The sequence below is a fragment of the Rhodnius prolixus genome, unplaced genomic scaffold, assembly GCF_049639745.1.
Source record: "Rhodnius prolixus isolate KJV_2025 unplaced genomic scaffold, Rpr scaffold_5, whole genome shotgun sequence".
NCBI classification, from domain to species: domain Eukaryota; kingdom Metazoa; phylum Arthropoda; class Insecta; order Hemiptera; family Reduviidae; genus Rhodnius; species Rhodnius prolixus.
Genome location: NW_027411624.1, coordinates 44324304 through 44346691, shown reverse-complemented (window position 1 = coordinate 44346691; position 22388 = coordinate 44324304). Strand labels below are relative to the sequence as shown.

General features: G+C 36.0%; 1 protein-coding gene and 1 pseudogene across 2 annotated transcripts in view; both read left to right on the top strand.

The window, feature by feature from the left end:
• Positions 1-2975: 2975 nt before the first annotated feature.
• Drgx (Dorsal root ganglia homeobox) overlaps positions 2976-22388 on the top strand; it is a 129094-nt gene continuing 109681 nt past the window's right edge. Inside the window, exons 1-2 of one of the 2 annotated variants that reach the window (XM_074136043.1) lie at positions 2976-3250; positions 7897-8030. The gene's annotated coding sequence lies outside the window, so the exon portion shown is untranslated. The remainder of the gene's footprint in view (positions 3251-7896; positions 8031-22388) is intronic. The other variant, XM_074136042.1, reaches the window with a different exon arrangement.
• On the top strand, positions 5256-5398 carry LOC141459022 (U2 spliceosomal RNA; annotated as a pseudogene).

Genomic DNA, 22388 nt, shown 5'->3' with positions numbered 1-22388 from the left:
ATTATCGAGACTTTGAATTATCAAGAAGTTTGAATTATCAAGAAGGGGGGGAAAAAATTCGAATTATCAAGAGTTTTTATTATGTACATATGTATGTACAATGTACATATGTATATTGAAAATACGTATGAGCTTACCTAAGTTTTAGACATATATAGCCTCGAGTAAAAAAGTAAAAATAATGAAAACGACAAAAAAGAACAAAAAAATTACATATGTATTAACATTTCAATAAATAATAATATACATAAGTACCTAATTAAAAAAATGAAGAACAGTTTTTTGTTAGAATGTGACTTGACTTAGTCAAGTGACTTAGAATTGTGGAAAGCGTTGACGGTGGAATATTGAAAGTTTTGGCGATATCTTTTTTTTTCGAACCACTTTTCACGGCCGCGATAATTTTTTTTTTTGCCGGACACAGTAAGGGAGACGTACTTCCCATCGTGACAAACTAAGAAAGAGAATTGTAAAGTTAAACTGGGCTGAAACGAAGGAAACATTACGCAGAAAATGAACAATAAGCGGAAAATGAGAAGTAAACATTACTCGGGAAAATTCGAATTATAAAGAGGGGAAGCGGCCTCGTTCGAATTATAGAGCCTTCTCTCCCCCTGTTGTCAAGGGAAAAGGATTTCGAGTTATCGAGCGTATCTAAATACACTGCATTTTTTTCGATTTACCAAAGTTAGCAGCTGTAGAGTTTGAATTATCGAAAAATTCGAATTATCGAGAGTCGACTGTAGTTATAGCTCTTATTTAAGAAATCTGTAAAAGTAGCTTTATTAAACGGGGAGCTTCATGCTCCGCAGGGGGAAGGTTTGGTCAGCGAGAGCTACTCAGATGTTTGTGCGTCTCGTCTATTGCGCTCACAGCTATGTACAGTCCAGCCTCCCGTAAAGGACACTCTCACTAGCGACTACCTCCACCTACGGATAGTTTTTGAATTTCCCCGTATTACCCCTATACACTTTCTATATAAAAGAATCTCCGACTAACGGACACTCTACATAGCGACCGCGCGCATTGATTTTGGGGAACGGATTATATGTTTCACCTCCCACCAACGACTACCTTATTAATAAAAGTTCGTTTGACGCGGTGAACAAAATAATTATCCCCTCTCAAGTTTTTTTTTTCTGGTTTTTCCTAAAGTTTCCTATATAAGCTCCATACATCTTGTACCATTTTAATCAATATAACTTTGGACGAACAATATTATTTTTTCCTATATGTCTCTCAAACGAAAGTGGTTAACTCTAGAAGAGAAAATAAATGTGTTGGAAGATTTTGCAAAAAACAAATCGAGCCATCGTCAACTTGCCGAAAGGTTTGTTCTATTTTTCTAATAATAGATGATAATTTTACCATAAATTATTATTGTTATGAATAAATGTGATGATTATTATAAAAATTAATAATTAAGTCAATAATATGTAATTTTTTGATAATTTTTTTTAGATAATTATAAAAAATTTAATGCATATCATATAGCTGCAATAATTATGCAATTATGTACACGTTATTAAATCTACGAAATTATTAAACAATTTTTAAATAGATGTTTGGAAAAAAAAAACATATTTTTTCATTATGAAACTTGCCTACCTCCTTCTAACGGCCACCTCCAAACAGCGGCCACTTTGATTTCCCCCGCCAGTGTCCGTTATTGAGAGGTTCGACTGTATATATAATCACAAATCACTTCACAGACAGACTAGACAAAATTCATTCTCCTGGGCAAAATAGCCGACTGGCTGCGAGCTAATAAATATATAGTCAGATCAACAAAATTGACAAGCAAGTGGAAAAAGCTGAGGAAATAATCCGATAATCTTAAAGGTGAAAGAAGAAAATCTCATTGAATGAGAAAAAAAAAATGAAGGTGTTCCATGAAGGGCCGAAGAAAAAAGGGCGTATTATAAGATGTTGTAATATAATTAACATAAATCGTTCGTTAGATCTCTTTAATTATAGATTAGTGTAAGCGATGATGAAGTGATGAGAAAGTAAAGTAGTTGAGTGGGGGAGGGGAGGGGGAGAAAAATGAACTCGAGTGGGAGGATGATGATAAAAAGAGAGAGAAAAAGATTTTTTCTTCAAGGGGGATGCTGGAAAGGGATGATGAGGATTATAAAATTTGTTAAAAAGTCAGCAACTTGAGAGAGAGGATCTCTGTTCGGAAAACGATAGGAATAAAGTATAGGAACTGCGGGCACTGTGCGGGCATCAAGGGGTTCAATTTTATTTTGAGCTTGGTCCAAAAAAGAAATAATATAGAGGAAAAAGAACTGAGCCAGAATGTGGAGTTCCCTTTCTCCCTTCTTTGTCGTGCCTTCCCCCCGCCTCGCAGGAAAAGTGCACAAGAGAAAATATCCTTTGTAACCGGCCATGTGATTGGTTAACTTGGTTGAGAGAGTCAAACGTGGAAGTGAGAGCGTGTTAGAGAGGGGAGAAAGAGAAAGAGAGTGAATTCGGTCAAATCTTACCTAATTGCGGTATGACAGTGTGTCGAGTTTTAGAGCAGAGAATGAGAGAGTGGAGCTTGTTTTGGTTAGGATGCTGGGATATGAGAAGATGGGGGATACAGAGGTGATTCTGTGTGCCAGTATAAAGGGCACACTCCAGTCTTCTATATATATAGTGGTGGTGGTGGTGGGGGGTGTTTAAACTGAATACTGATTGGCCAACCAGTCTTCTAAAGACCACGCCCTATCAACTATATATTTCCCCCCACTTAAACATTTACAATGTTTCCTACAATAACCCCTCAACCGTCTTCCCCCACTATTCTTCTTATTCTATTTTTTTTTCTTCTATTTTTACCCAAAACACAAGGTTTTAGGTTGTTGTTGGTTTCTTTTTTTTTTATTTGAGGAGTGGGGAGTGTGATAAGAGGTCTCCCTCCCCTCCTGTAGAGTTTACATTAAAGTAGTGGGGATTGATTGTAGAATAGGGGATGATATGAAATTGGGGAGTTATCTTGAACACAGTATGTACAGTTGATACCAGTGCGGTTTCACATTACCCGGGTACAACCAAAATATTTACTCATTCTGTCTTTTAACAGGAAAATCGGAAAATACACGAATTTTCTTTTATTTTCTATTTTTAGTATACAAAAAATTATTATTATTTATATTTAAAGCAAAAAAAAAAAAAATCACTTCCGTCCGCTTTTATTTTATACAGTTTTTTCCACTTTTAAGTGTCCACAAACGGCCGTCACAATCAATCCGGAAAATTTCAGGTATTTATAATGATTTAAACCATATTAGTAATTATCTATTTTTTAATTAAAATACAGAAGGGTAATCCGATCAAGTTCTGTGAATAAAAACTGGATTTTACGGGAATGAATATTAACAAAATTTCTACCACAATAAGAGCTCCTTCAATTCTGGAACATAATATTTGTATTCACAATAAAATCTTCACGGTTTAAGAATGGTCCAGATAAATGAATTTAATTTAAAAATGTGGGTGTTAAACAACGTACTTTGTCAAAAATTATTTTTAATCCCCATAAATGATTTTGCACAAATATTTAGGTATTAAATTTTAAAGATTATATAATTAAAAGTGCCAGGGTGGGACAGTTGTATAAGGGTTGATCGTCAAAAAGTGCACAGAAAAAGCGTAACGTTAAAAAACACCCAAATTTGACAATTTTTTTTCTCTTTTTCTATAAAAGATAAAATTACCAAATTTTCTTTATAATATAGGGCAAATCCTCCTTTATAACTGTATTTTTTTTTGCTACAACCCAGATAACTGATAAAAACATTTAACTGGACCAACTGAGTTATTAAATCATAAGCGCCTAGTTTTAGATGTTCAGTATTTACAAATTGATATTTAAATTCATCCCCATGCTATTACATATGTATGAACAGGTGGACATTATTGAAAATCCCAAATTTAACCGGGAACAGATAGTTTCTGGAAACAGTGGACAGTTTAAACTTTTAGTCAAACTAAATTAAGTCCAGGTTAGTTTATAAGGTTTGGTAAAATAAGTATGACTCTGACAATATTTTGTTTTTAATTTGAAGTTAGTTAATTTTTACGTAACGAGGAGGACATACTAGTTTGTAAGAGAACTGAAGAAGAGTGAGAACCAAAAAAGGAAGCAAAATTTTGATTTTTTGGGCCCGAATTAACCCAATTCCGGCGCGTAAAAGATGCCCACATGTCTTCAAAGCTATCGATCATTCGATTCGAGTTTAAAACATAAAGATAACGGGGTAATTTTGTTGTTAGCAACTTGGTCACTGAATGTCCTTTTTCCAGCTCCGTCACGAATAGGCTGGAACTTCGATGGACCAAAAAGGTTAGCCCAATGCGAAGGGTTAGAATTGAAAGCAAAATTAGAAAAATGTCATAAAAGTCTTCAAAAGCAGGTTACGTATTCTTCAAGTTTAAGCGGAAAAAAAAGAAGAAAGTTTTTAAGGAAATCTCAAAAACAAAAGAGAAGATCAAAGATCTGGGACCCTCAGGTTTAAGTTTTTGGTCCACAACTACTTGACTCCACTGCTACCTAAATATCAATTGTTACATCCTTAAATATTACTATTTGTAACACAGTTTACATTTTAAAATATATACAAAGTGAGAGTATGTCGTTAGGCTGGGGTACCTGCAGGGATGCCGAGAATCCTGATAAAAGGGATTAACACTTTATCTTACTGGGAAGTACAATGCCCTTATTGAGAATGGAACGGCCAGGACTTAAGAAACCGTTAGTTACAAGTTATTCTATTCACGCAATACAGGCATTCCTGGACGGTTTGCCTATACGTCAATAGAATTCTCATATTAACGTGCGTTTTAATGTAGGCATTGGTAATACTTTTACGCTACCGCTGCCTAGGCTAATGGCAGCTTCTATGACGTTCAGTCTATTTAAACGGCTACCTCTACAATAACTAACATTTTCAATGTTAATAATTAATGTTATTTTAAGTTGAAGAATTCTATCTCCATTAATTAGTAGTTTTGTTCCATTTTCTTGTGAGTAATATGCGAAATTTGGAGTAAAAGTAAAGTGAATGCCTATTTTTTCAGGCGGGCTTTACGTCCAACTACCAAATTAGGTGTCATGGACGGAGGCGACTAGCAAACATACTTTACTGTAAATTTCTCATATTAACCATTAAATGAAATCCAAGGCCTAAAGACCGGGAATCGAACCCAGCACCACAATGCATATTAGCTTTGCATGTCTCGCCTCTTAACCGCTCGGCTACCGTGGAGCAGCTTCTCGGCCTTTTGGCAAAGATCAAAGTGTCGCATCTGTTCGAAATGTGGAGTGTTAAGTTTTAATTAATTTGTTTCTTATTTATTTTGAAACTACATAATAAGGTAAGTGGGGGGAAGATGCCACACTTAACACTTATTTCCGTTTTGTAGGAAACTGGGTTATCGAAAAACAACACCAAATGTATCAACGTCCAGGTTGTTTTTTACTCTTTAATTACATATATATATATTAGTATATTAGATTAATTGCAAAACCATTAAAAATGCATTTGAATGAAATTTGGCAAAACTGGCATCTTCCCCCATCATATGGGGAAGATGCCAGTTGGTGCGGGGGAAGATGCAACAATATCTTAAGATATAAATTGAGAAAGAAAAAATTACAAATTTAATGTTAGGTAAACAGCAAAATATTCTCATTAAACACTGAGGGGAAGGAACACCGAACAAAAGACATTTTTTGTTTAATTTTTAACATTTTTTGCAATGCAAATTGTCTTTGCTGCAAATTTCATGTAGCCATCTCTTGCATGTTATGCATTGAAGCCAATCGCATTTTGGGCCCATCCTATCATAAAAATATCCTTTACACTCAATACAAAAATCATCGTCGTCCTCTTCAATGTCACTCTCACCACTGGTCATTACCAAATTATCGGGAGCGGAGGATGCTGAAGATCAACTGTCCTTCCTTTTCTTTTTCTGCTGTACTTTTCCCCCTTTTTTTGTCGGCAGAGCAGCCTTTATTCTCAATGCCTCCCGTTTCTCCACCGTCGTAAGGACTTCAGCAGTTTGTTTCTTTCTTCGAGTTTGCTTGGGTTTCTGAAATCTGGGGATAGAACTAATTTCTTCAAAAGAAGTGATGGCACCGCTGCTGCTTGTTGAAGCTATTGCCAGAGGTGCGTTAACTTCTTGTGTGGCATTCAAATTTTCTTTCATTTTGTCAGAAATGGTATAAGCATGTTCTGGAATTTTTTGCGGATCGTATGAATACCAGTTGTTAAGGGCCTGCTGCCAAAAAGTTTTGTCTTCGATTTCTATTCCCTATAACATGATATTAATTAGTTTTTCCTTTTTATTTAATAGTTTTTAATGCTGGGTCAATATGGCCCGAGGTGACGGCTTATGGCACTTCACATAAGGTGACGGGGCTCAAGGGTTAATAATATTAATGTATTATACAAAAACTATATTTCGTGTGTCAGTAATTGTTTTATATTGATTTTATATTATAAAATATATCATTATAATGTAATAATGAATGAGAATCAATATGAAATTGAAACACTTCAATAGGTGGCATCTTACCCCAAGCACTGGAGGAAGACGCCACATAGGTTTATTTGTTTCAGGCTTCAGAGGCTTCAGTCATGTTGTTTCAAGCTAATAAGTACTCACCAAGATGTACACGACACGAATATCACGGAATTATTACGTTTAATCTAGTCAATCCGTCACCAAACCTTAAGTATCGACAACGAAATATTATAACATGGGTACTCACCAAGTTCAAAGAGTTAAATTTTCAGTTTAACGACGATTAAACTAGATATAAATAGAAATACTCACAAGCACGGTATTCACAGTTGTTTACTACACACTTTAACGTAGGAATTGCTGTCATCCAGTTGTAGATATGCGAAATCTGACGATACTTGCATCTTCCCCCAACTGGCACCTTCCCCCCACTTACCTTATATAATTATTTTGCAAAAGATATTATTTTAAATTGTAATACTGAGAATATCAACTCTATGCTAATAGATGTATTTCTTATAGCAATATAAATATGACAGTTAAAATTAGACAGTTGTATAAGGGTTGATCGTCAAAAAAGTGCACAGAAAAAGCGTAACGTTGAAAAACACCCAACTTTGACAATTTTTTTCTCTTTTTCTATAAAAGATAAAATTCCCAAATTTTCTTTAAAATTTAGGGCAAATTCTCCTTTATAAGTGTATTTTTTTTTTGTAATAACATAGATTAATTAGTTTTCGAGAAAAACGATGCCAAAAATGTGCAAAATTGACATTTTTAAAAATTGTTCTTGTTCTTGTTCTTGTTCTTGTTACCTTTTTTTTTTGTAAACTACGTAGTAAATGAGATTTTTAATTAATACCTTCAGAACCAAGAAGACCTTAAAAAATTATTGTCAACCTCCTCCCAGAACGGCAAAGTATGTTCACAGCCTACCTCATTATATTCTCGCTAACCTCTGACCTCTGAATGAAGTTACTTTTGTGGTAAAAACCAAAAATAAAAGTTCACTAAAAATAATTCCAGAATTAATTCTCTGTTTCCCAATTCCATAACGAGCATAAGCGGATTAGAGGGGAAGGGGGCGGATTTATAACCCTTTTAGTTATAAAAAATACGTTTTATTCAATATTTTTTTTTTGTTTGATGGCTCCATTAAGGATGGTTTTCTTTATTTTCATTTATTTCATTTTAAACCAATCAGATTAGAGAAGTTAGCCAGGATTTAGTACCTGTAAACAGCGGGAAAATTTAATCCTAATGTTCACCTTTTTTATTTCCCAGCCGGAGGAAAAAATGGCATTCAATAATTTTCATATTTAACTTTTCAATTAGGTAGACTGAAATGGATTAAAGAATGTATTTATTTATTTTTAGTGTAGTAAATATGGTGGTGGAGTGTGTAAGCAGTGTGGAAAGTTATATGAGAATCCACGTCTAAAATGATTGGCTGAAAATGGTAACCTGAAACCGTTCGGAAATAGAGGCAAGCTGAACTAGCAGAAAATATGGTAAAGTTCTATAGATACTGGATAATATCTTTGATTTTATGCTTGTGAGGTAGATTGATCACTTTAGTACAAAGATTTTTGGCTTCACTTACGCGACAATCACGCACTAAACTTGCAGACTCAGCTATAAGATGGAATCCTGCTTAAATACCGTTTAAATATTGCTAACAAATTAGCAGTGTCAGGAAGTTAGTGTTTTATTGATAATTCATCAAACAAAAACCAACGAGAGTAGTTGTAGTAATCGCCTACTTTTTCAGGCGGTCTTAACGTTCAACAACCAATTGGATGACGTGGACGGAGGCGACTAGCAAACATATTTTACTGTAAATTTCTTTTATTAACCATTAAATAAAATCCAAAGCCTAGAGACCGGGAGAATCGAACCCACTAAACCAACAATACATCTTAGCTTTGCGGGTCTAGCCTATAACTGCCTAACATACTTTACTGTAAATTTCTCATATTAACCATTAAATAAAATCCAACGCCTGGAGACTGGGAATCGAACCCACTAAACCAACAACACACCTTAGCATTGCGGGTCTAGCCTATAACCGCCTAACATACTTTACTGTAAATTTCTTTTATTAACCATTAAATAAAATCCAAAGCCTAGAGACCGGGGGAATCGAACCCACTAAACCAACAACACACCTTAGCATTGCGGGTCTAGCCTATAACCGCCTAACATACTTTACTGTAAATTTCTTTTATTAACCATTAAATAAAATCCAAAGCCTAGAGACCGGGGGAATCGAACCCACTAAACCAACAACACACCTTAGCATTGCGGGTCTAGCCTATAACCGCCTAACATACTTTACTGTAAATTTCTTTTATTAACCATTAAATAAAATCCAAAGCCTAGAGACCGGGGGTATCGAACCCACTAAACCAACAACACACCTTAGCATTGCGGGTCTAGCCTATAACCGCCTAACATACTTTACTGTAAATTTCTTTTATTAACCATTAAATAAAATCCAAAGCCTAGAGACCGGGGGTATCGAACCCACTAAACCAACAACACACCTTAGCATTGCGGGTCTAGCCTATAACCGCTCGGCTATCGTGGCGCCAAAAAAAAAAAAACCAATGAGAGAAAAACTGCTAAAAAAAAAATTAATTTTCCTTATAAATAATTGGCTATAAATAATACACCAATCAAAACTTAACCAAAAAAAGGGCGTTGAAGACGGTTTGTTGAACCAATAAAAAGAAAGCAATTTGCCCCGCCCACAATATGGAGGCCGTGCTCGCAATCTGTAGGCCACGCCTACAACCTATAGACTGCGCTAAACCTATGAAATTCTAGCAATTTACTGACAACTTTGATATTTTAGCTATATATTTTCCAGATAATACACATGGAGATTAAATTAATCTTTTATTGGATTACTTATTCTTAAAAAATTTCCTTTTTAGGATTTTCGTCTGATTTATGGGATTTTATCAGTTTATTAACAGTAAGGATATGGATTAAATATGTTTTAAAATTCGGTGTTTTATTAATGAATTGTTTCATTCAGAAAATTTGAAAATCCTTGAACTCGAAACTCATGAAGACCATACCATGAAGTTGATCTAACTCATTGCGAAAAGTTCAGCCAAGTATTTTGGTGAATCTGCTTACTAAAAAGTATTTGGGAACACCATCAGCACCACCAGTAGTAAACTATTCTCCGTGTGTGGTAACCCTTGGTAACCAAAACATAGTTAACCAAACTTATCTCTGGGTTCAACGCTAAAACATCATTAATATTTCCATGGTGACGACTTTGTTTATGTTAGTATACAAGCTAGTTACCTTATTATTAGTTAATAAATAAATTCAATGTTATATATTAGATATTATCAAATGTAAAGTGCATGTTATTGTAGGTTACAAATTAGTTTATTAAGATATATGTACAAGACTATGTGACATGTCCCGTTAGAGGAGCATGTTCTATCGGCATGAATTAAGTTAGGGAAGGGGTTAACGTACATACAGACAAACATGCCCTGACAACTTCTTAACTAGCTCCTTCCTTTCGACTTGTGCCCTCATGTCCGCCTCACTTTGGGCTTCAAACCCTCCTCCTCGATCTAAAATCCATCACATACCAGCTGAATAACACTAAACATAATTAATTTCTCCAGGAATTGTCCAGGATGATCGTCAAAGTTGGGATAAGTTCTTGGCCGAGTTGTGATAATAGTTGGCACCAGATTGTTAGTTTGAAAATCTGGTGCCACAACACGTCTTTTTCTCACATAAAATCTCATAATTTGAGTCACATACAATTCTAACCAATATTAACACAGTTTTTACCCGTAAATTACACTGAAATGTAACCTTACAGGGCCTTCCAACTCCGAACATTTGAGTCACATAAAATTCTAACCAATATTAACACAGTTTTTTAACCGTAAATTACACTAAAATGTAACCTTACAGGTCCTTCCAACTCCGAACATTTGAGTCACATACAATTCTAACCAATATTAACACAGTTTTGTAACCGTAAATTACACCGAAATTTTAACCTTACAGGGCCTTCCAAATCCGAACATTTGAGTCACGTACAATTCTAACCAATATTAACACAGTTTTGTAACCATAAATTACACTGAAATGTAACCTTACAGGGCCTTCCAACTCCGAACATTTGAGTCACATAAAATTCTAACCAATATTAACACAGTTTTTTAACCGTAAATTACACTAAAATGTAACCTTACAGGTCCTTCCAACTCCGAACATTTGAGTCACATACAATTCTAACCAATATTAACACAGTTTTGTAACCGTAAATTACACTGAAATTTTAACCTTACAGGGCCTTCCAAATCCGAACATTTGAGTCACGTACAATTCTAACCAATATTAACACAGTTTTGTAACCATAAATTACACTGAAATGTAACCTTACAGGGCCTTCCAACTCCGAACATTTGAGTCACATAAAATTCTAACCAATATTAACACAGTTTTTTAACCGTAAATTACACTAAAATGTAACCTTACAGGTCCTTCCAACTCCGAACATTTGAGTCACATACAATTCTAACCAATATTAACACAGTTTTGTAACCGTAAATTACACTGAAATTTTAACCTTACAGGGGAACTTAAGTTCGGAGTTAAAACAGGAAGTAAGAAAACCACGCTTAGTGCATTCAATTCTCCAACTTATTTTTTTTGGAATAATCTTTCATTTACTGCCTTTTGCCAAAGATAAACTGAACGCCAGGCTGTTGAAAGAGCGTCAACAATAACTTTATAACCTGGTTCTAGTGTTTAGTGCAGTGTGCGATCTAGTAACCAAGCCTGCGCTGCGCTGGACGGCGAGGGGAGAGTTAGTTATGTTGTGCTGGCTTTAAAGCGGCCAGATCTTGTTATATAACATCTTTAGTGCTTCTCTAACTTAATGGAATATCTTGAAAATTTCATTAGCTAAACAGCTGGGCGAGGTTATAACGCCCGACAGACCTCTCTCTCCCTCTCTGGTTGTGCGCCTGCGCGGCTTAAAATGCCTCTTCTAAGGTAATGAAAGCAAGTCGTAAGAATATGTAGAAGTCGTAATTATTTTCTCATTTATTTAGATAGATTTATCTCATTTTTCTTTCTTTTCTTTTTCACGGTAGCTGAGTGGTTAGAGGCGAGGCCTGTAAAGCTAGGAACTATTGTGGTTCGATTCCCGATGGAATTTGAGAAATTTATGGTAATCTACTATGTTTGCTAGTCGCCTCGGTCCACTTCACCAATTTGCCAGTTGGATGTAAAGCCCTCCTGGAAAAAAAAATGGCATTACTTTATTTCCCTCCTTAATGATGGGAGCACAACCACCTCCTTGACTGGAAATCCCTTTAAACGAATTCTAAAAGAAACAATCAATGTCATGGGACTGCTTATGCAGTAAAGCATAACAACTTTATAAAAAAATCGTAGGAGCCATTTTCGATAAAATCGGTAATGTAATCGGTTCTACAAAGTGACACTTCCGGTTGCGTAGAAGAGGAAGAGAAAGGAAGTAAAAATTGAGGGGTCTTATTTGGAACTAAGAGTTAATTGGAGCTGGAGATAGTGAATGGGCAAATATTAAATTTTGTAAATTCTAGTTCACATTTCCTGTATTGGTTGGCCGGTTCAATAGATCTTTTAAAAAAAAGTAAAGTAAAGTAATTGCCAATTTTTTCAGGCGATCTTTACGTCCAACTACCGAATTAGGTGTCGTGGATGGAGGTGGATAGCAAACATACTTTACTGTTCAATTCTTTGTATTAACCAATAAATAAAATCCAAGGCTTCTAGACCGGGAATCGAACCCACTAAACCAACAATACATCTTAGCATTGCGGGTCTAGCCTATAACCCCCTAACATACTTTACTGTAAATTTCTCATATTAACTATTAAATAAAATCCAAGACCTAGACCAGGGAATCGAACCCACTAAACCAACAATACATTTTAGCATTGCGGGTATAGCCTATAACCGCTCGGCTACCGTGGCGCCTAATAGATCTTTTAAATTAATTAACAAAAACTTATTAAACAAAACAACGCAAACAAACCGAAACTAGTCTTATGAGGATAATAGTCTAATACCCACAAAATCAGTGTGGGCAGAAGAGAAATAGTGTGAATAAAAGCAATACTTCCGATAATAAACTCAATAGAGGCTAACTAGAAGAGTGGTAGGATGAAGAGTCTCTAAAACTCCAGGAGATACCGACAGTTCGGTGAGACCACTCTGTCTGGAAGAGAGAGACGCTCTGGAAATCAATACAACAAGGCTTACTTCACTTTAGCCCATCCTGTATTGCATTATCTGCAAACCACTTTTATGGTTCATTTTATTTATTTTCTTAAATTTATTATTTATTGTATTTATTTTTATTTTTAAACGGTGATTTTATTTTTTCTCCCCTGCAATTTGTATTCTGCCTTGAAGGGGGGGGCCAATTGTTTACAGTACTGTACTGTTATTATAGTAATACAGTACTGTACTGTATATGGTACTGTATATGGTATTGATTACGTAAACAAAACAAAAAATAACAACAATCACGTGACAATGAAGAGTTTATAGGTAACCTAAAAGCATGCTCTGTCTGAAGCTTGGAAGCATGGTAACCAGGCGAAGATCGTTGATTAAGAAATCCACAGCTTTTCTTTTTTTTCTTAGCAGGAAAGGGTTAGCGTATTTGAATACCGAAGACCCTGGGTTCGAATCCAGCCGCTGGTCCTTAGAATTTTCTCTTCCTAGAAGCTTCTTACAGTTCAAAGTCCGGGGATGGACAATGTTGTCTGTAACGAGAGAACAGTGTACAGTGCACTGAAAATAGCTCAATTAAAAATGCTTATTCGTCTACACAATACAGGTAGTCCTCAACTTACGACGTTGGTCCGTTCCTACGCGGCGTCGTAAACCGTTTTTTCGATGTAAGTCGGAACATACGTAAACTGTACCATATACAGTACAGTACTGTACTACTATAATAACAGTACAGTACTGTAAGCACTTAGCCTATCCTAACACAGTACCCAACATAATTATCAAAAAGCACATACGAAGTCTGTAAATTAAGTAATGAGACTGATTGTTTTATTCAAAAAGAATTACAATTCTATCTTGTCACCTTCAAAATAACTTCCTTCTGAAGCCACACAGCGCTGGAGACGTTTCTTCCACTCCTCATAGCAGTGCTCGAACTCCGATACTGGAATAGCCTTCAGCTGGTCGGTTACAGCCGTTTGAATGTTTTCAACTGTCCCAAAATGAGTTCCCTTGAGGTGATTTTTCAACTTCGGGAAGAGTTTTTGGCCAGTAGAAACATTCCTGTGGCTCCTCAGCCTCCTTATTCGCCTGACTTGAGTCCATGTGACTTTTTTCTCTTCCCGAAGTTGAAAAGTCACCTCAAGGGAACTCATTTTGGAACAGTCCGATAACATTTATTAAACGGCTGTAACCGAGGCTATTCCAATATCGGAGTTCGAGCACTGCTATGAGGAGTGGAAGAAACGTCTCCACAGCGCTGAGTGGCTTCAGAAGGAAGTTATTTTGAAGGTGACAAGATAGAATTGTAATTCTTTTTGTATAAACAATTTTTTAAAAAATCAGTCCCATTACTTAATTTACAGACTTCATATAAAACACTGGACAGTACGTTTAATAATTTCGCGGGCTTTTCATACTACTGTACAGTACTGTACACCAAAACACGTACAGTAGTTTGCGGGCTTTTCATAGTACATACTGTACAGTATACTGTACTGTAAATGGGAGTCGTAACCACAAAACGTCGTAACTCGAGACCGTCGTAACCCGAGGACTACTTGTATAAGTGAATTTTTTTTTTGGTAAATATCAAGGTAAGCTTTGTGCTTCGATGGTTTTGTTGAATCTTAAATGCTGAACGCTTTAAGCTCCGAACTCTAGATTCGAGTCTTATGAGTCCAAAGGCGGACTTATTTAGCCCATCACTCAAGTGAATCGTGGGATACTATTATTATCGAGTTCACTGGGTTGTATCGCGATCGAATTCTTTTTCTTTATCTTAAAAAAACTGGATGATATATCCAGCATAACCTTAACTGGAAGGAATGAAGAAGGGCCGAAAGATAACCGGCTTGTACTAAGTGAATTAGCCCGCCTAATTGAAATAATCTCACTTTATTAAACAGGAAGTACCTAATTGTATTAGTGAGGAGTATATTAATTCAACCAGCTGTTATATAGATCGCATGGTTTGTTTATTGTTAACACTTTTTGAAGATAACTCCAAAGAAATTTTTCTTCTATACTTTCTCTTAATGGTGCAAATATTCTAGATTAAGTTTCTCTACCGGAAGTCATTATGTGGTTATCAGCGTGTTCTTGAAGAGATCCCAATTAGAGAGGTTTCTACCAAGGCTTTCCTAATCTTAGCTACTTCGTACTCAAACGGTAATTTTCTTGATTCCACAAGCTCAGCATTTGATGCTTCAAAAAAAGACATTTTACTTCCGCCAGTGTGTGTGTTCAGTACACGATAAAAATAGCGGGAAAGTTCCGCAAAATATGATTGAGTTACCGGAAATATCAGTTGCCACGGAAGAATCTTCATGTTTTGAGATTTTTTTTCTCAAAAATAGCTTCGAGATTAAAAATTTGTAACAATTTAACAACAGCTTTAAACTATTTCTTAAGAAAGAAACCGGAAAAAACGATAAAAATCTTGAAGAACTATACAAAGTACCGTTATGTTCTATAATAAAAATTTGTAACCTATTCTATAAGACTGAAATGTGGTAGAGTTATACTAGAGTCTTGTCATAATTTGTCAGAATAAATAATTGATTAATTAAGTAAAATTGCTTGCGTCTGTCTGTTCCCAGTGTAGAGTGGGGGGAAACTGGAGAAGGGAAGGGGAAGAGTAGCTGAAGAGATGGGGAACTCCGTTTGGTGGTTGTAATGAGGAAATTATAGGCTTCGAAGAGAATGTGACTCGAGTCACTCTGTGCATTGAGGAGTTGTTATCGTATTCAATTTCCGGAATTTATTCTGTTGTCCTTTTGGCAAAATAACCCATTTTCTAAGATTTGTGTTCCTTGAAGGGTGATTTCATATTGAACTACGTTAAGAGCAACAAATTTTATACGTCAATGTATTGGAATTTTGAACCGGAAATAGTACAGTTTAACCTTAACTTTTACGAGTGCACCAATGTACGAGTTTTCTGAGCTATGAGCATCGTTTAGTCGTTTTGTGTTAGGAACCATAATCCGAGCAGCGCACTATTTTTAGCGGCACAGCGATCTTCAAAGCATCCTTCCTGAATCCATGTGTTATGCTCGCCTTTTATGGCTGTTACATCAAGTTTTTGGTTCCTTTGAAACTCGTTACTTCCTGGACGCCCGTCCAGTATCACAGAGCCTCTATTTTCAATACAGTGTCCTTCTACGCCATCCATGTTCCAGCCTAGGTGTCACTCCACGATACTCCCGGAGGGATTGGGCTAAGGAAAATGCCGGAAATGTACGATGCAGGATTTCTTATATGTTTTTCTCCCGCCCAAACTCATCTTCTCAGATGCCCGGAAAAATGAACTCCTCTCAGCAAGATGAAAAGATATGTGATTAACTCTGTCTCTGTTAGCCTGCATAACTAGGAGCATTGTCCGGAAGTTATCTCGAGCAAATAGACACCGGAACTGGTTAAGTACAAAAAGTTCTTACTCATTTCATTTGTCTGTATTTTTAATTGGCAGATTTTTTTTTTTTATTGGTTTTCAACAGGAAGACACAATCACTTATATGTACTCTTAATCATAAACTAGAATTGTCAACTCCCTCTCAATGGTTATGCACATTCCACATTTTTCTATTCATATGGCGGAAGTGATTCAAGTATAGAAATATGCCGTCAATTTTCTGCAACGATGATGGCTCCTACTTTCTTAGGGACAACTCGATTGGTGCATTGTATAACACACAGTTTATTTATTAAATTATACAATTAATATGACGTCAGATGTGTGACTGTGTGGTACATCGTTAGCAAACCCTCATTATTATCGTCGTCCATTTATTATCGTGACGATGATTACGATTATGTAGAATAACTGGACGAGTAATTAAAAGACAAAGGCCCACATCTAGTATTATTCTATTAGGGAGGAATTGGGACACAGACACGTTATGTACAATAAAAGGGAGTTAACTGAATTAAAACGAACCAATTGTGAATGAATTAGGAGGGTTAATGAATTGATGAGCATGAGGTCATTCATAAAAACAACGTGTACACAAACACACTCAAGACTTTGGTGAGTTCTAGGCTTTTACAATATCATGTAACTTCTAGTTATTAACAGCTGTGAGTAAATTCAGCGCGGGTGACAATATAAACGGAAATTACCAAATTTGAAGAGATGTTTTACTTTTTTTTAAAATCTGTGCAGTGGTTTTGAAATCTTTTACTGTTATTGTGAGGTTCTTTAACTGTGAAAAATCAGTAACTGTAACTAAACTTGCCCAAGCTGCATGTAAGTTTATGCATTCACGCCGCAAACTCCTAAACGTTGCAGATTAACTCTGAAGTGGAATTCTGCAACTTGCCTTCTTTTGCAACCCAGGAAGCACCATATCCTATATTTCATAGTACAGACACTTCCCCGCTAATTCCTTCCAAGATATCCTGAAGATAACTAACTCCAATTAGAGGGAGAATTACATGGAAGCCAATATCAAAATCCAGTTGACTCTCCATGGAAGCCCAAGGAAGAGTGTGGAGAAGTCAGTGGGTGGGAAAACCACTCTCTGATACCCAAAGCATCTCCATTCCCCTGGAAAGAATATAAAATCAGCTCCATCAACGGCTAACAAGTCGGCCAGATGATCAACTCGAAAGGAGGACAATGAAATGAAAGTCTGCTATCTCCGGAACTTGGAAATGGAAATATTTTTTTGGTCCTTAGTTAAATTTAATTTCCGACAGAGTCTGCTGACTGCTCTAATGTAAGCAAGACGCGATTATTTATTGTGCTTATTAAAATTAAAAGTTTTCCAGTGATTCATGGACTGTTTGTGCCGATTTTTGGGAAGTACCTTACCTCAAGTGGTACTTGATTCTAAATCATTCTCCGGTACATTCTGTTCGGAAGTTTGTTCTTTCTTTCTTTTCCCTTTGTGACAATTTATTAACAATATTATTAACTTGTATTATGTGACATTTATTATTTTTAGTGAGTATTACGATTTAAGGACCAAATAAACCATTCAGCAGAATATTAAAAAAGTTAAAAAAAGCAATTTTATAAATTTAGTTAAATTAAAAAACAAAATTTATTAGTTACAAGGAAACGAGATTTTGAGGGCTCTCGTACAAGTATCGTTTCCGTTTTGACAAGCCGTAGGTATAATGTATAATGTGTGAATTAAATCATTCATGAGATTTGACTTTGAGACTCAGTATTAGTGTCCGCATTCAATTCTAGGCAATAGAAAGGAGTATTTCCGGAGAAAAATCGTAATCGAGATCTGAGATCGGAAAACTTCCGGTTTGTGGGGGTAAAAGGATGTTAAATCAATAAGACTGAGCGTGAAAATTGTATTTATTAAAGAAAAAAAAAATTACAGGAATATAAGTTATTTTAGAATATTAGTCAGCTCACTATGGTGCAATCTGGCAAGTATATTGTGGCTGTGGAGGCGGCAGAGAGAGAAGTACCGTGATGCTGATGAGATAATGAGGATGTCTCGCGTGTTTGCCTAACTAAATATAAGCCACAACTTTGCCCACTTATCTAATAATTAGCTCGAAATATTTTCTAGCTAACAATTTATACAATTAACTATTAACTATTAAAGTAAACTACGCATTAAAGTCATTTTAAGATCAATCCATAAGTGCTCCATATTTTAATGGAACACTGTTTAAATTTATATTCTCTTTAGTAAAGGCGGAAATGAGGGGGAAAAACGCAAGAAATTGTAACTTTATATTTCGATTGTGCACTACCAGACTTCGCTAGTGTTACTTTAGCGAAGTTCTTCAACCGGAAGTACTCGAAGGTGACTAAGTATCGTCATTATAGTCAGATTGGCCGACAATAAGTAACCAGTAACATTGTTCCCTGCGAAATTCTCTTACAGATCCTCCATTCATTGAAGATCATCATAACTTCTCCCACAGGAAGAAGTTTTTTAACAAAAACACGAACAAACAAACAAAAGTGTTAACCAAATCAAAGGAAAATAAGATTAAAACTAAAACAAGAAATGAATATTAGTACTAACCATTTAATAAACTCAGTTTGCGAGATAATGTTATTGCAAATTAGAGTTCATGGACAAATTCCAGTCAAATGTAAATGTCAAACAGTAAAAACTGGAGTGTCCATAATTTAATTAACTAAATGGGAAACACATCTCTGTTAGCTGGTTAAACAATTTTATCTTCAACTTTTGATTGAGAAGGTCATAAAAAGAGACGGTTATAGCTCCATAGTTCTTGTATAATAACAATTTATATCAATAGTTTTCATTCGAATATTGATATTTATTTGTTAGTAATTTATTTTTTTTAAAAAAGTATCTAATTTGACTTTTTCTCCAGTGGTTCAGTTCCGTTTTTGGAATTGATAAATCAACGATTACTCCATGGTATAGATCAGGTAGTTGATGCTGTGAATCTCAGAAAGGTGATTTGATTAATTACAGGCATGCCTTCAAGATAGTTTTTATTAAATTACACGTTCTGCCACAAAAAATTACACCTATCAGCTGTGATCATTGGCACCAGCTTATTTGCTATCAGTGAGCATGATTTGATCATGATACAATTAATATTACATCTACAATAATAGTGCATAGACAACTGCATAAATCAAAAGAGTCGCATTATAAGTAACTCGTAGTTTCTTCTAACCTTTTCAGACATGTTAAAACATGCAAGAACTCTATGCAAATTGTGCGTACATACATAAACAATTTTGTTTTGGTTACTCTGATAAGACAGCAAATGACACCTGAGCGGTAGTTGGAAGTAAAACCCGTCTGAAAAAATTAGACAATTTTTTTAATACAATCTATTGTTATACTCGTATCTATTGCAACTTCTATTAAATCTACAATAATAGAGCATAGACAACTGCATAAATCAAAAGAGTCGCATTATAAGTAACTCGTAGTTTCTTCTAACCTTTTCAGACATGTTAAAACATGCAAGAACTCTATGCAAATTGTGCGTACAGACATAAACAATTTTGTTTTGGATACTCTGATAAGACAGCAAATGACACCTGAGCGGTAGTTGGAAGTAAAACCAGTCTGAAAAAATTAGACAATTTCTTTAGCAAATACAATATATTGCAAATACTACTTAAATATAAAGAAATTATTATAAAAATTGACTTCATAAAAAAAGAAGTACTCATTAGACTATTGTGGTAATTACAATACTTCTATTGACTGTGCAACATTTAAACAAAGCGTGAAGGAGCTACTTGTCTTCTGGCTCTAATTTCCGGTATTTCATTTCCAGGACTGTGTTCGGTTCTCGAAGATGTAGCAGGGGTTAGATTTTTCGGGTTAGGTTTCCAGTTTGGGGGAACATCTGATACCTAAATTTGGGCCAATATGGGAGAACCTCATTGGCGGCCGTTTGGTATTGAGTGTTGGGCTACGATATGTACACAAAAATGTTTGGTATTTTTGCGACATTTTCCTGTGTTTATATGAGTTCGCGTTGGTAACTATAGTCTCCGTGTGGGACCGGGTGAGAATAGTCCCACGGTATCCCCTGCCTGAAAGTAAGAGGCGACTAATAGGGGACGAGTACGGAAAAACCGTCTCACCTGGAATGGTATAGTAAGCCCAAGCTGACACCAGGAAGGTGTACAGGAAACCGTAAGTCATGAGCTGGGCATGGCCAGTGACCATTCTAGGCCTTCAAAATAGGAGACAGAGTCTCACCACGGGATCGTGAATCGGCCCGCTGGAGTTCTGTCTCCAGGTTCCTCGAGTTGAGGAAAAGTTTGGTGGTAAAGCAGGGACAATGGTAGAGTTCCCTTGGTCCACTGTGTGGGAGGAGGATGGTCGTTTAGCCTTCGGGAATAGTTGCGCCACCACCTTCTCATTCACCGCAAGAACATGGTATCTATAGTCAATGTACCCACCTAAAATCTAAAATAACCTAAAATCGTAGATAGTTCAATATTGAATTATGTTTAGGAGCCATCATCGAACCCAGAAATAAGGTTTTGGGTTCAAATCGTTCGAACGGAAGTACAACTTCATTAAATCCATTTTAATTTACTTTTTTTTTCTAATATTCCTTAAAATGGTTCCAAGCTTTTTCTTAGAATTCAGTGCCCTTATTAGGCGAACGGATATCATTTACTGAATAATATTGCTGAAATTTAGAGTTCGTAAAACGTTCCTACCGGAAGTAGGAATCTCTTGAAAACTTCTGTTTTTATATCCTGTTATATAAGTACTCAGAGATAAAGCGCAATACACTTCTCCCCCCAAAAAGAAAATCCCAGTTTAGATCAAACTCGAAAGATCCTATCCCAAGATCGTATCCTAGTGGAATATTCCCAACAGTTTTGTTCCTTTTTAATTAATTTCTCCAGAAACCAATTAAAAGTTACTCCAGTTTACTCACAGGAAACTTGCAATTTAAAAAAGAGCCAACAGAATGAAGAGGAGAATACTTAATTCATTATCACAACCCAAGCAAGATGTTCACTAAGAAAGAAAAAAAACCGGAAGCTACATTAACTTGTAACTTAAGCAAACCGACCATCCTCTTCCTTTGCAAACAATTAACACAAACAATTAATTTTGCACAAGATCTAACTAACTAAATCGTTACCCCTTTTGCTGTAATGAATTAAATATCCGGTTCAGAAGATGGGCAAAAGAGAGAGATATATATATATATATAACAAAATGGATGCGGGTTGAGAATTGGCAGAAATAATTCTATTCTCTTTATTAAAGTGTCAAGTCCCTTAAAACATCCTTCCTTAATTGAGAAAAATTATAAATGTTGCAGGACGCTTTTTTCTGTTCCAAAAAAAAATTGTTCAGCAACCCCAACATTGGAAAAAAATGTTTCCAATAAAGGAAATGATTAGACTGTATAAATCTGTATTAAAAAAATTATGGAGGGCAGCGAACTAGGTCCCAGGAGGGACTTGGCAGACCAAGAACGCGAAGGCAGGATTGTGTGGCAAGAGTTGCTTTGGCAATGGCTTGGATTCCGTAACTGGAGAGAGACGCCCGGGCGGGCACGTCTTGAGGAGGCCAAGACTCTTCATGAATTGTAGACGCCATTTAAGAAGAAGACTCTCTATTAGAAAAACAAGGGGCGTTGATTCTTTAAAATCGCCCTTCCCAGAGGTGTCCAAATCTTCCTTGAATAATGGACATCACAATCCGTCCCCAGATCCATTCGTTCTAGACGCCTACTAAGACGACAGTCCCACTTGAGCAAACCCGATAAGCTTTTTACAACTAGTAACTATCCAAACTGTTGAGGAAGTATGAGGACCTGGCTTCTCACCTAAGCGCCCATCGCTCCTGGGAAAGGAACAATCTATCCAGGGAAGTTGTAGGAAGAAAGGGGAGCTGGTTGTCTGATCTAACGAATCTGCTGGGTATCACAGGTGGTTCTAGTCTGGGCTTGTAATGTGTTATGGGCCCAGTAAATAATAGTAGTAATGAGCTCAGTAAATATCAATAGCTATAACATAAGCAATAGAATAAGGCAGTGGATCTTAACCTTTTCATAGACGCGGGACACAATTATCTGTATATATTTCTCTCGCGGAACACTAACATTAAATAATTAGAAATTCGGTATTTAGCAAGAAGTTA